General features: G+C 35.9%; 1 protein-coding gene across 1 annotated transcript in view; it reads right to left on the bottom strand.

The window, feature by feature from the left end:
* SLIT3 (slit guidance ligand 3) overlaps window positions 1-15,308 on the bottom strand; it is a 279,434-nt gene that overhangs the window by 237,669 nt on the left and 26,457 nt on the right. The window lies entirely within an intron of this gene.

Genomic DNA, 15,308 nt, shown 5'->3' with positions numbered 1-15,308 from the left:
TTTTATAGCAAATATACCATATGCTCCATCACTGATTTTCTCTACGTTTTCTGTACATTTTCTGCCTGTGAATTTGACTCCACATACAACCAACACTGCTAACAAAGAAGGGGATAATATTTCCTTTTGTTTTTTGCTGAGAAGTCATGCAACTTCCACACTGTCTGTTCTCAGGTCTTTGTTAAGGACCTCAAAATAAAAACAGGTTTGACCAGTAACCATTCATAGGAACGACCCTGTGTGTCTCATCATCTACAGGGGACACATAGCGCTGCCAGAAACTAAATGCTCTTATAAACCTGGGCACGTGAGCTGGACCACTGAAAGAACGCAAAGGTAAAAAGGTACAGTGAATTAAAAATGTCATAGATCCTCTGCAGAGGTATAGCTCTGGTTTATTCGAGTACCTCCGCTGCCATATGGTGAATAATTATACTAAAGTGCTCTACATGTCCATATCACACCTCAATAGTACATGGTAGTGTGGACAATGTTACAGATCAAATGGGAGCTGCTGTTTCTACCCCAGCCATGTACCTTATGTCACAAAAGACTTCAATAACTGAAGCATAAAACATCAAATATCAAACTCTATTTTAATTAAGGGCAGCAAACCATTGAAGTTTATATTTTATCATGCAATGAGGATAATATCATTTAACCTATACAAAGAAACATACATAGATGTCATATGGTTTCTATTGAATTGTCTTCCGTGCTTTAAGGTATTCTTTCTACAACATATCTGTTTTTCATCATTCCATGCCAGCATGAAGTGAAGGGCCAATAGTGGACCTGAGGACATAGATATCCAGAAAATTTTTCTTTTTCTGCATATACATATGTGTGTGCTTATGTACCATGTGCTGGGATAAAATCATTAGGCAAGATATGTTGGGAAAACCTTTTTTGTGTAGACTTATTATTATTTGCAAAATTATAGGCTAAAAAAAATCAAAGATTTTTTTTATATTGCAAAAAGCATAAAATTATATCCATTCGTTGGATCCAAGCTTTAATACTTGTGAGCAAAGGTGACAAGAACAGGCACAATATTTATTTTCCAGCTTCAACAAAGAGTAGTTGCATGCGGTACCATTCGCTGGAGTCCATACAAAATCGGCTTTAGTATGTATTTTACTACTAATTATTGATGGGTGTTCCATTATTCTACAAGAATGAGCTTTAAAATCCACAGATCCAGTAAAAGATGAAAGATCCCGTGCTAGAATAAATATTGTCTATGAACTTGACATACTTCCTGGGCAAAGTTTTCAAATCAGAACAACACTTGAGACAACCTGTACTCTCGTGTCATCCCTCCTCATGATGTGTACAATGAAACTTAAAAATGCAGAGAATGCTGACAGAGACCCAAGTTATTCATTTGTCGCTTGTGACTGCAGCGTCTAAGTGCATTTGATCTTTAATTCAAACCAGCGGCAGGCATGATCACCTCCTGCAGCACTTGACTAGCTAAAAACCCATGATTGTTAAGCTCAACCAGATCACTATAATCACCAAGTGAGAGATTGACAATTATTCATCACTGGTTAATGAAAGAGTCTGTGTTCCAGACAGCAGATGAAAAGAATTCCGGGGAAGAGGTCTGTGTTTTCACAAAAATGAATTTCACTCTTTTTGGAATTGCTGGCCTGAGGCCTAGAAGCAAATTACAGCCCTTTAGACGAGGGCACATGCATGATTACTTTCAATTACTATTCTGCCAATATTTACTTAGTAAGACGTGTGAAATCACTGTCTTTTGCCCCCTCTTCTTTCAGCAAAAAGACATCATAACATTAGAGACAAAGATGTCAACAAGTTCAATACCCGGCCGATATCATTCAATAAGATAAGTGATTCATAAACGTATTTTGTTTACAAAAGTAAACAATGTGCATGAGATGTATTGAGTGTTGTGACATTATGTTTTATGATAATGTGCGTACAGGGAACTCTCTGGATATGCCCCGGACAGCTGATTACTGGATCTCCACGGTAGGCCTTTCATCTACGGATGGACGAGAGGTATTAGGCTCCGTCAATGCTCGTACTCAGTCCTCCCCTTCATGCTTTGTCAGGACCTACTTCTGTGTGAGGCCAGCCATATCGCTCCCGATATTTATAAAGCGGAATCACCACTAACACAGCACTTTACAAAATGTTACCACAGGGAATATATAAAAATGGCTCCATTTTTTTTAATCATGGGAAAATGAACATGTTGAATATGTTTTAGAGGGAGGATTTGTTCCCCTCTACCTAAAGCTGTCTGTGTTGAGAAGGAATACAACATCACACGCGTTTCATTATATTTTGTGCCATAGGGAAAACCAATATTGTCTTTTTGGAGGGAAAGTTATTTTTGGAGGGAAAAAGTTATGCAGCTGCAAATTTATAAATTATTTGAATTACTTAAAATGGCCATTTTAGCCGTAATGTGTTTCAGAGTTCATTTACTAAAGTATCACAAGAGAAATCCTTAGCCAGATCTAGATGTGTATACTTGGAAAGCCACTGTTCAGAGAACAAATATGGGTTTGTCTTGAAAGGCTGAAGTAGTCCAAGTCATTCCACATGATTATTGCAATCAAACTATACCTGGAAATTTTAAATGAATCCCCCATAAAACAAATCTATGCAGCATGCCCTATTAATGAGGAGGCCAATTACTTTCATTCTGCTTTTGGCTGCCTGAGGATTATGTGCGTTGTCGTTCAACACCTGTCAGAAAGCTGCAGTTAATCGGGTTCTATAAATGTTTCAAATTGTTCTTTGTGTACAAGTCACATAATTCCAGACAGCCAGAGGCAAATTAAGAATAATGCTGGTTATATATATGTTTGGTGGCAACTTGACGGTGGGAGATGTCCTTCGGGCCAAAGTAAAGAATTTTTACTACATATCGTGTGTCTGATGATGCCTCCCACATACCTTTATTGCCCCTTGCGCAGCTGAGCCCATCCTTTTGTGTGCGGCCACCTGCGGGATGCTCTTGGCTGCACGCTGTATAATTTATTGTGTCGCTGCGTGTATCCTGCAGACACACGCATGCCATTTATTGGCTGCTAGCCTTAAAGTGCCAGATCTATTTTAATCCCAGTCTGTTTCTATAGCACATAAAAATATAAAATACGTCTCCCTCTGCCTTGTCTCTCTCTCTTTCTCTCTATATTTTAAGTACACCCTCTTTGCATTTGACTTTTCTCTTTACTATACATTTTGATAGACTGTCATGCTTTAGTTTGAGCAGCTGAAACATAGCCAGTCGTATATTTTTCCTAACACAGTTAGATAGCGAAACTATTCTTAAAATGTTTGGTTTTGTTTTTTTTTAACTTCAATAAACGTTCTTTTCTTTTCTTTAAAGGGTGTGCTTACAGGTCCCCAGAGTATGGTATTGCAACGTTTCAGGAGTCTTTTTAACAAGAGCCAAATGTAATTGCAAAGTTTCGACATCTACCCTTACCACCAGCTGACTATTGCCAATCCTCAATTACTGATGGGCAATTAGTGAAGTCAACATACCAGCCCTAATGCATCATTCTCAAGGACAACCTCTGATGATTTATCATGCAACAAAAAAAAAAAGATTCTCTAAACATTAAAGCAGAAACACTCTTCAAATATCCACTTGAGAAGCAGCTGAATTCAATTAAAGAAAATCCATACAGACTAAAACACCATTAAGTCTGCTGGTGGCTTCTATCTGTGACAGCACGTTGCATCTGTAGCTCCTGTTACCATACGGCAATTAAGTGACAAGAGAGATTGTGTTAATGGCCAATTTCAGTCAGCAAACATTGGCAAGAGTGTGTCACTGATGAGACAATCTCTTGTCTGTTTGCTTAAACTGCTTGTTTTAGATACAAGCATGCTAAGTAACTTGCTAGGTCTAGCCAGCAGTTCTTAGCCGAGCATTTGATTTCTTCTTTTGTAGGGGAGATGTGAAGTTAAGGGAGACTAGACAGCTGTGGTCATAACTCTTTAGCAGGGATGGTCTCTCTCTCTCTCTCTCTCTCTCGGACCCAAATGACTTCCTCCGATGTCCCTCTTTTCTAAGAGCTCAGAATGCTCCTTCGGCATGAGTGTATTAAAGTGTTCAAAAAAGGCCAACAAAGTCATTAATGTGTATAAAAACTGCATAACATATATGGGTATTTATCTATTAATAGGGTACATTATAAACATGGCTAAACAATTTAATAGTGCTAATAGTGATTATTTCCCTATGTACTTAGGTTTTTTTTAATAAGCAGGTTTGCTTGTTTATTTTTTGGAAGGTTTAGTGCCGATTTTCAAATCATGTTAAATAGCATATTTGTAGTCCCTTGCAATATTGACATCTCTGGATCATTACTGAAGATGTGTGTAGATATGAACCTGTTTGAGGAGAAGCTAATATGTTCCTTTCAACTCTGGTCTTACAGTGAATACTAGCCATAATTTTTAAAGTGTGCACTGTGAATATACATAGGCCATTGTGATGATGTGTGAATGGACTATAATTCAGAAATCTAGGTAGAGCTATAGCGCTGTCTTCATGCTCCTCAGGTACCTTGCCTGCCCCAGGGAACCTGCAACCTTTCTTGCCCATGTGATATACTCCAGCCCCTACTTCTTTCTTCCTCCTCTATTTAGCACAAATTTAAAGCAATCTTTGTCTCTGTGAGTCCCCTGGACCATTGCCTGGTAAATCCATCTCAGTACAGTGTCAGAATTTGGTACCAGCAAAAGTATTTCACAAGTTTCCTAAAGCTCAACAGTTCTGAAAACCTACTATACAGTGCGTCTGATAAATAATGCACAAAGAATATTTATTCATGCATTTATGTTTTACGTTTGGATTCAATTGCATTTTCTTTTTAAGTGAATATTTCTAATGTTTTCAGAAAAAAAATATGGCCAGAAAAAATGGAAATCCATTTACCGGCCAAACTTCCAACCTTTTCAAGTCCCAATAAAGACTTTCTTTTAGCATTGGTTTTTAGAATGTAACAAAGTTAAATAGTAAGTTTGTATGGCAAATGTACTTGTAGTGTTTGGAGCGTTTGGTGCCAGGCAAAGGATATGGCACCGTTAGACGGAAAACAGGGGGTACGGTTTACCCAAGTAAGCAAGGTATGCTTTGTAACAGATTTCAAAACCCTTAGTATTCAACCGGTTACATTTTGCAGGGTCTGTTCTTGGTCTATGCCAGACCGAGAAAGAAAGAAATAAAGCATGCCGTTCTGTTCAGCCCCATCCTTTTGGACCTATATATTTCCAAAGTTCCTGAGATCCAGTAACTACACTGTCTTCATCGATGACATAAAACAAAACATAGCCTTCTTTCACTAGCTGAGATAAGATTAGAGCTTTGTAGTCAACCGTCGCCAGTAACACTGTTCAGATGCTTGCGATGTCATCATAGCTTGGCATAAACAAGATAATGAAAATGTTAAATGTTTATCAAAGATAAGAAACACAGGCACAATTGGAATAAAAGTGTTTACCTAAAAAAAAGTATAATGGCTGCATTTTTTTTAAATGAGGTGTATATAACCAGTAATATCCCGTACTATAAAAGAACCATTGGAAAAATCTAACATCTGCCAAGCTTTAAACTGGCTGGAAGTATAGAGAAAACTATATAAAGCCCTTTGCTATAATATAGCTCTAAATATCTCATGTACAGTACATGTTTCTGCATAATGTGAAAGGTTACATCAATTATTTTATAAGAGCAGAAGGGTCATTTCTTGTTGTTGTATCCTTTGTGATAACATCAATGCCCGAGGTGCTTTGGATTCCCAAATCAGATTTGCATATGTTGGTCTTACTTACTGAATTAAGTAATTAACAGAGATGTGAAAAAGCTGTGGATGGTAACCGGATACTTTAAGACAGCAGCACAATACCAGGAAGTTTTCAGTCTGGTTTACAGACAGTTCCGTTAGAACATACAGAGCAGTATGGTGGTCTTTGTAGAGTGCTGGTGTTCTGCTGTCCTTCTGGCATTCAGTGGGTTAACCCAACTATTTGCCTCTATGTCTTGAGGGGATACATCTGTATTTAATCTTTGGGAAACAAAGTCAGCTCGGAGGAAAGCTGTGGGGCTTGTGTTTTTGTGTTGGTTTGGATGTGAAGCTACACATTAGTATTTAGAGACGCAACTCTATGAGGAAGATTTGTAAACGGTTCTGCATGCCTGGAGGAGGAGACCTGCTGCAAGATGACAATCTTGGGTGTATCCACATGTCTATTCAAAAGTTAAAAAGGGCATTATTCCAGAAAACTCAATTAGGCACTGAATAAGAATGAGGGGAATGAATGGTATAAATCATTTCCCTTCCTTCTTTTATATAAAAAGCTAGCCTTTTTAACAAATTTATATATATACATATATATATGTATATATTATGTATTGATCATGTATTGATTAGACCCTATTGCTGCAGGCTTTATATGCACAATATCAAAAGCAAACAACCAAAGAAAAATTTAGCCATTCAGCAAAATTACCAATTTTTCAGTTTCAACAATAGAAATGGGGAAGGAGGAAGAGGTAAATGATTCCACTGCAATTTTTTAAAACCTTTAACGCATGTGTTAATTATAGTTTCATTCATAAATAATAATGAAACATTAATAACAAATGATTCATTTGTAATTTAAAAAAAAATTTCATCCCCAATTGTATATTCAAATAGGGGTTATTTTGAGCATAAACCAAGGGCAACTGCCAAAGGGTTTTAAGGTTTTTAGGACTTTATACGATACAGCATAATGAGAAGACTAGATGGAGAAGAGTTTATCTGTTATCTAATATGTCCCATATGTATTTGTCCATGCACAGACATTCACATATTTAAATACATTTATGTATATATATATATATATATATATATACACATCATTATTTTAATTACAATGCGCTGTCTGACTATATAATACATATTTTTGCACCTTTAAGTACTCTGTAATTGCATCTCAATGGCAATTGCACTGCAATAACTCAAAGTGCCTTGTATTCATGTTTTCCTTGACACTTGATATTTTACCAGCTGCATTATAACATCCCAACAATTAGATCTTTATAGCGGACACAGAGAGGAGGTTATGTTGGCTTGTAATTTACCGCAGCCATTTCTCAGAAGTTGTCTGAGTTGTTTGGGTCAAGTAAGTCTAACTGTTAAGAAATCATTTCAAAGCCCTGTAGTAAGTAGATACTCACAACATAAAGCCTGGGTCACACCGAGAAAATACCACAAGCACCGCAATTAGATGAGGACATCTCCTTCCTCGAGCTGTGCTTGCTTAGTATTTTCAGCTTTTTTAGTTGTAATGATGTGTTTGTTTGTTTTTGTCAGGAAATAGGAATCCGCTTTCAAATAAGAAAGACACTAGGACAGAGTAATACAATTGTATTCTCTGACCATCAGAGTACCAGATCTGTGAAATTCATCCTCGCTTTTGTCCAAAAACTGCTTTCCTTTGGAATGAAATAGTGCAGCATGTTAAAGCAACTATGTGGTGAATATCTGGATACCGAAACACGTGTCCCATTTTCATCTGGCTGCCCTTTGCTTCTCTTCCATCTTTGAAATCCTTGAAGGAAAACCTGTTGACAGAGCAGCTAATAGTTTCCTTTCCAGAGGTGGAAGGAAAGGACAGAGGGCAAGCAAGCAAAGTTTTAAAGTGAAATAGAAGGAACTTGGAAATGCTTACAGAACTTAAAGCTATCACAGTTTTACAGAGTATACATCATGGAAACACTTTATTTTCCCGTGGCACTTTACATCCTTCATCTCTTCTGAATGCAAATACAAAAAAAAAATATTCATCTATAGCAGCATGTTCAATTTACTTGACCTCTTTTGTACTAAATTTGGGTGTTTACAGATTACATTTGCCACAAATTGTTATATGTATTAAAGTGCAGGAAAGAAGCAGAAAAAAGTCCCCCCCCCTGACTCTTCCAACTAAGAAACACTTTTTTATTCTCAAAAATTGGGAGAAGACTTAATACTCAATATCTCTGAACTGATCTGCCATTAGGCACCATGGGAGTTATATACAAAAAGCAAATTTGATGCTAAATATTAGAAGCGGGGCAATCAGCAGGAATACAATTTCGTCAGAGATGAATTTGAAAAGTTCTCTCCCCTTAAAAAAAAATGGTTAAAATAACATTACAATTATTATTTTCATAAAATAAATGTCTAGTAAAGTAGGTCTCGCTGTCATGCACAGCTTATTAATGTATTTAACTTAATTAGTGGAAACATCTTGTATGCTACAATTTAATATATGTATTTGTTTTCATAAAGTTTGAGATTACTATCTAAGCATCCTTGCAACTCTGGTGGTCTGTTGGCATATTTTTAAACTGTTGTTCCTGGCAGCCCAGTGGATTAATTACTATATGAAAAAATAATAATTTGTAGTAAAATGTCCCAAGAGGTTGCAGTAATTATAGAAAAAAAAAAAGAAAGAGGGGATCAAGGACAGTGCACACATGATTTTCTCATAGTACATTAAAGAAGAACTGTCACGTTTTTTAGAAAGCCATAATTCAATGCAGAACTGTAAATAGTTTAGATTTTATTTAAGGTTATACGTCTGATTTATAGTTTCCGGCTCTGACATCATAGATGCCATCTCCGAAGGGATAGCAAGAGCATTTCATGTAAAATTTCCTTCATTTGTCATGACCCCCCAGTGAAGACTGAATCTGAATCCTACTGTCTGCCCAAGTTGGACAGCTGCTTATAACCATGCAGCCCCTCTAAACAAAATAAAATAGGGTGAAACCGAAATAAAAAATATGATCCAGTAACAAGAAAGCAGCTGTATCGTATAATACAATATAAAGTGAGATCATTTTATATGAATACTTATGAGGACCATTAAGGATCACTACAGGAAAGTTCGTTACTAGAAGTGAGCACTTCAACATTTGTCTAAACAGTGGACATGGGTAAAGTCCAATTCAAATTTAGGACCAAATAGTCCAAATGTTTGTGTTGAGGAATCATACAATTTATTAATGATAATATGTATGACTTAATATATGCGCTCATCATGGTTGGATTCACTTCCTGTCATCGGGAAGTCTCAAGTCAGGGTATTTCACCCCTGCAGAGCTAACAGTGGCTGGAATCCATCACTTCATAATTCGTTACAGCCTTCCCTGACACTACAGAAGTTGTGTAAGTAGCATGTCAAAGGGGAATTAGGCAGAAGGATGAAAGCCTGCTATTATTTTCTTTTTATAAGTTAACAAAATTGGCTAGCTGGTCAGAGCCCAAAGTATTTGATGCTGCTAACATGTTCAGCTACTTAGATGTGAATAGTCACAGATAAGTAACAGATTCCACTGAGTCAATCACCAATGTAATTGTAGGCATTGGCTGTTAAACTCCATTCTTGTTTAAACTCTCACATCAAAGCACTACAGAGTTTAGTAAAAAAAAAAAAAAAAAAAAAAGGCCAAAGATAATGAATACCTTATAACCTAATCAAGTACATGCAAATGGTGTGATATGGAGAAGAATATATTTGACTATCGAGATTTTTTAAAATCATATGATAATTCTAGTCGATATTTTAGATGTCGACAGAGCTCAACAGCCAGACTCTAAGGTCATTTTGTTGGAATTGGGAATGCTTTAGTTTGTTATATTCTTCATTAGCAGATTAGTGATGTTACAAATGGAAAGATATAATCTGAGCAAATGTTGAGTTCTGTTGCGGCCCCAATGTTGTGCATCTGTATTTACATTAAATGTCTAGTAATATTTTGCTAAAGACAAAGAAAATTAAGTAGTCAGGCCAAAGAAAAAAACTTCACATATCAAGACGAGATTATAGCATGACATAATATACATGACCTAGTATATGGATTCACAATCCATATTGTAGAATTTTGCCATAGGTTATATTACCATGTAAGCTTAGAGCAAACATTGATCAATGGATGGTAACGGTAGAGTGTATTTAATCATATTTTTAAATATGTGCTACATTCCTTCATTTTTGTATTATTAAATATAGAATTTGTTTTAGGAATGACATCCAGATTTTTTTTCTCCTAATGATCTCTAAGATTCTAGAGCCATCCTAGCACCAGCAAAGCACTGAACAACTAAACGCATTACAAAAAAAAAGCATGTGCGATATGTTATTTATTTCTTCACTTTCAAAAATAGTCACTTTGGCTTTTTAAGTTTGGATCATTGTTTAGTTAAGAGAAAAAAAAAAGAAGGGACCTGTATAAGGAGTGAGAGAGGACCTAAGGACCTCAATTAACTTTGTAACTGTAGACACCGTGACCCAGGGTTTCTGAGCCGTATATAAAACACTAGCACATTGTGAGGACATCCAGGCAGAGGCCTGCTTGATTGTGCTGCAGATCCTTAACATGAGCACACTGAATTAACGGGATTATCATAAGTAAACACGAATGGCGGCACTTTGTTAATAATTTTATACTTTCGCCATTTAAAAGAGGCCCTTATGGTTTTTTCAGCATAAAGTATGCAATTAAAGGAGGCTGTAGCCCCTATCGCCAACATAAGAACTGCATCAAATTAAATATAAAGGTCATATTGTTTTCACGTAGAAACATCGCTTTTTCCTGCACCTGCTCCTATTTAGGGTTATGTTGTTTTTCTGTAAGAGATTTATCAGTGAGAAACAGGCTAGTATCATACCGTATCATAAATTGAATATGTAGTATCAAAAGATATACAGTGGACATCTACTTTTATCACTGACACCTTACTTATTTTTCCACAATGTACATAATAATCTTAGCAATAATGCAGCAGATCACCGATCTTTATGGAACACTTTACAGGTAAAAAGGGGTATTAGGTAGCGCTTATATTCCTCATTATATATTAACCATTAAATGGCATGGACGAATCAGAATTTGATTTAGGTTAAGATGAATATTAACTTCCATTTCTGATGAGCTTTAACCGATGCCTGCTAACAGTGATACCCTCTCCAACCTATACAGATATAGAACATAGGTTTAGATTGCCTCATGAGAAATTATACCCCGTATATTTACAACCGTGTAAGACTTTTGTTATTCACGATACCCACAAGGAGCTCCGTCATGAAAATGATGAGCGCCAATAAAGACGGGTGAAGATGTACAAAAAAGGAAAACATTTAAGGCTTGTTAAAATGTTATTGTTCCTCTAGCCGTGGCATAGAAGTAAAAATAAAATACAAGCATATAAATAGTTGTCATCAAGCATCACAACTGCACGCTAATAAAGGCAACATTTTTCCTCTGGGAGAATTAGACAATAAATTATCAAAATAATTCCCACGGCAAATCTATAAACAGCCGACAGCATAAAGTTTTATCCATTTATAGTATGTATTCGGCAATTTATTGTTTTATTATTTACTGCGGTGCTGCTTAAAATATTTGCCAGTTAATAAAACATAGGAAGAAACCCATGATACGTCTTTGAATCAATGTTTTTTAATACCATTGTATACAGTAGTTACTGGTACAATATATCAGAGAAAAAGAGAGTAACATTCACGCATCCTGACTCGTAATACCATCATCTCAAATATGGTAAATATTATCAGCTCATTATGGTGTTATTTGCCATGGATTTGTTTTAAATACACCTAAATTGTATTTAAAAACACCACATACATAGGAAAAAAAATCCTAGCCTGGTCTCCTCCTCCTCGTGGTATTTGTCTCTTTATCATCTCCACTGCATGATCCCGCTTCCCAATAAATCATTTGGAAAGAGCGCAGTATTAATGCCTGCATATTCTTATTTAATAATCAATAACTAATATAAAAATGGCACAAGTGAAATGTCTGTGCTTTCGCGGTCCAAGTGCCAGCTCTAACAGAAGCGGATGTGAAGAAGCAGATGAGGTAATGATAAAACAATAAAACCCGCTTCATGATTGGGTTATGTATATAGAATGTTTCTGGAAAATATGATACACGGTTAGTGTATCGCCACGAGTACTCACTAGTACTTTAGAAGAATACATCATATGTGTAACTTAGGCTTACTTATTTACATTTATGGCTTGTATAGTCACACCCAGAACTACTGTTAATGCAGCGTACGTAAAGTATAAAGAACGTCTGACATTGAAGGACCAAATGCAGAATGGCACAGATACAGAAATCACATGCCAGGGCCGGTGCAAGGATTTTTGGCACCTGATCTCACTGCTGGGCACCGGGATATGACGTCAGCGATTAATGCTGAGCAGCAAGGTCGGGCTCACGGCAAGATACGGTCTCTTGAACTGGCCCTGCTTCTCCAGCGGTGGGAAGTCCAGTCCACTGCAGAGGAGCTGGGCCTATAGCGGGCCCTGTGACATTCTTGATCATTTTGACATCTTCTAATGTAAAAGAGGCATCGCCAGGGTCCTTACTGTGTAAATCTTTTTAAACATACACAGTGTAAAATAAAGGAAGTCTATACTTTGAATATGGTCATCAGAATACCTAGAAAGAACATCAGTGGTGAGTGATTTTACGAAATGCCTATCCTCAAGAAAATATGAAGGAAACTATTTAGAGAACAAATATATTTTATGGCTCATTATATAAATTCAACCCACAAATAAGAATCTACATGCCCTTTTATTGAAACTGTTCCACTTTGACGATTTCTTTGTAACTACTATACATGGTCATGTTGAAATTCTTCTCCAGTGAGGAGTAAAGCCATAGAGATTACTGAAAAATGACCTATGTCGCATTCTAGCTTAACGGTTTTAGAGCTAATTTGCTTACGCAGTTATTGATAAAGAACATAAGAAGAGCATTTCACTGTTTATTAAAAGTTCCAAGACCTACATGACTGCAAGCTTCTCAGAACCAACAATTCCTCTTCGCCAGCCTTTTGACTGTTTGATGTTGCATTAGAAGAGCTTCCGTGAAGTTGATAACTTCACAGTAAACACATGTATTAATCCAAAACAGAATTTTATGTTTGGCTCTCCTTCTAAGACAAAATTACTGAATGCCTATGTAAATGATGCGTAGTCCCGCTATTAGCATACAATTACTCTTTGAAGAAGGAATCTTGTAAATGAGAGCATTTATCTATATAGGCAGAATTCTTGACATGCTTTGCACAGAATGCTAAAATTTGGAACAGAACATTTACATAATTTGAACCCTACAACCGATCTCTCCCCCCTTCTCTCTTCCTTTCTCTTTCTCTCTATATACATATATATATACCGTATATCTATATATATGTGCTGTAGATATATATATTTTTCATACATCGTATGTTTCATTTTGTCTAATGCTTCATATAACAATTAGCATAAAATCTACAATTAGCCCATGTTAGATACTATTATCTACACCCTTTTTAAAGCTATAATGCTATAATATTAAACAAATTCACATTAAAGGGGAATGACTAACTAGCTGATGACTTCCAATTAAAGCTTTTTAGCTGTCGGAGTTTCAACAATTTAGAAGATGACATTTTTTAATTTAGCCACATAAAACATACCAAACCTTATTTGTACAAAACAGACCTTTCTGCACAATAGGTTCAATTGCTTATAGCTCCTTCTCGTACCTTTAACATGGACTATGGCTATTTGCGACGACTTGAATGAGTTGAAATTGAACAAGAAGTGTTTTGGCACTAAACGAAACAGCTCCATATATTCCAAGAGTGAGAATTCAGTTGAAAATAGTGATGACGCTAGATACCAGCATGACTCAATAGGAAATACCAGTACAATTTACCTGCACATACCAGCATATCTAATGAACACATCATGTTTGTTGATACAGCCAAGGCCTAGAATCTGGAATTTAATGAATCTATGTGGGAGATGCTATGGAATTTGAGATGTGTATCCAGAGAAGTCTTTGTGTTTTGGAATACTTCAGTTTTCCTACATTGCATTTGCATGATGTAAACCAGCGAAATTATGTTTTGAAGTAGGCCTAGTGTTTAAAGCATTATATCAATGTGAGAAATCTAAAATATTCATTAAAAAACATTGCAGATGTTAAATATTAGTCAACGAAGCTGTAAATTCCTGATAATTGCAGATAAAAGTTTAACTGGTCATGGACAACAAAAAATGATGGTTAAAATAAAACGGCATACAATGTGGATTATTTAGCCATAATTCCAACATGAATATAAAATAATAGTAGTACTTGTAGTTTATGAACAGAGACACGATGGTCATGATTTTGTTGTTTTTGCCTACCTGTTGTTACAGGTTCGTACCAACAGGCTTAAAACCTCCATTTTGAATCTAAAATCTAAATCTAAAGTGTTATCTAATCTGAATCATTTCTCTAACTCATTGTCTCCAACTTTCGCAGTTTGTTATGACAAAAAAGACCCATACTTGGAAAGGTCTTTGAAAATTCTTAATTGTCCATCATTTTACATAATTCAGATCTTGTGCTACAGATCTGTCCAACTTTCGGTAACGATATCTTTGATTTCCACCCAACATTAACTTTCTCTTAGCATGAGTAGGTGCACTGAGGTAAAACATTATTTCTTCCAACATCCACAAAAGTATGTTCTTCAATAAAGTTGCTCATTTCAAAATAATGATTTTTGACAGGCTCTCAAGTAAATAACCTTTTAAGTACCACACCACCTAACAATTACATTTTTGGTCAGCGATTTTATGAATGTGTTATGGCCACGGTATTGCAATGGAATGTTCATAAGCTCATATAGATGTGATTGTCCGGTGTCAACATATAGTGTATGTAGGAACATAAGGTAGGACATTGTGTTATAGTAGATTCTTTCTCTCTACTTCAAAAATGCTAAACTCTATGTATCAATACCTAAATAACAACTTATAACTTGCATATGTGTATTTTGAATTTAATAAATACTTATCACTGAAGCATGTTAAAGTATGTTAACTGTGATTGTAGGATTTTTTGGTGGGATGAAAATATGTTTTTCTATGAGCGCCATTCACTTTAGGTACAATGGATTTGTATACACAAAGACAGTATATAGGAAGGTAAGTACCTAAATAGACACCATTTCCCTTTCTACTCTTAAATGTACGTTGAATGGGTCTGTTTTGTGTTTAGATTTGACATATGAACAAACACTCACATTCGCAGATATTCTTTTACCTTCCCTGGTCTTTGGCAACAACATTAAAGATTACATTTTTCAATAATAAAAACTAGAATGTTTCCAGATGGAGGTAGAATGGGGTAAGTGAAATGTCATCTTGTAAACCTGCTTGTAATGTTCTCTGTTATAGTGTGGTTTTTAAATTGAAGGAAAGGAATA

Source organism: Spea bombifrons, chromosome 4 (genome assembly GCF_027358695.1).
Source record: "Spea bombifrons isolate aSpeBom1 chromosome 4, aSpeBom1.2.pri, whole genome shotgun sequence".
Lineage (NCBI taxonomy): Eukaryota > Metazoa > Chordata > Amphibia > Anura > Pelobatidae > Spea > Spea bombifrons.
The sequence above is the reverse complement of the archived record's forward strand: the minus strand, read 5'-3'. Positions and strand labels throughout refer to the sequence as shown.